A 490-nucleotide genomic window follows, 5' to 3' on the forward strand; every position below is an offset into this window, starting at 1 on the left:
AGTAATTCTTGCTTCAGGGGAACAGCTAAGGGGTAACATAGTTAGAAGGTAGAGAACTTTTACTACTTGAGTAGTAAGTGAAGTCTGAGAGATCTTTACCTGAAAGTAGATTGAGATTATTAAAAAATATTTTCATATACTTGGATTAGCTTTGCTAATTGATGGTACATATGACCAGGAAATTAGTATTAAAGGAGTAGATAGCACATACCTTCAAGAGGGTACAAAGTGGAAACAGGGAGTAAAGTATACCGCCAGTGATTGAATTTTAATAATGATCCTGGGAAGTTAGCAGAGGTTGACAATTAATCAGAAAAATGTGCACTTTGAAGAATAATATTAGGGGAAATCTGAAACCCCATTTAACCCAGAACCCCTGCATGATTAGCCATATTAATTTCACCCTCTTATGGGAAACCGAATTAATTCTGTTTTCCCGGGAAAAAGAAAGAAGGGTAGAACGGTGAATTTGTAACGAACCATAACCCCC

The sequence above is a fragment of the Tuber melanosporum genome, assembly GCF_000151645.1.
Source record: "Tuber melanosporum whole genome shotgun sequence assembly, scaffold_2, strain Mel28".
Classification (NCBI taxonomy): Eukaryota; Fungi; Ascomycota; class Pezizomycetes; order Pezizales; family Tuberaceae; genus Tuber; species Tuber melanosporum.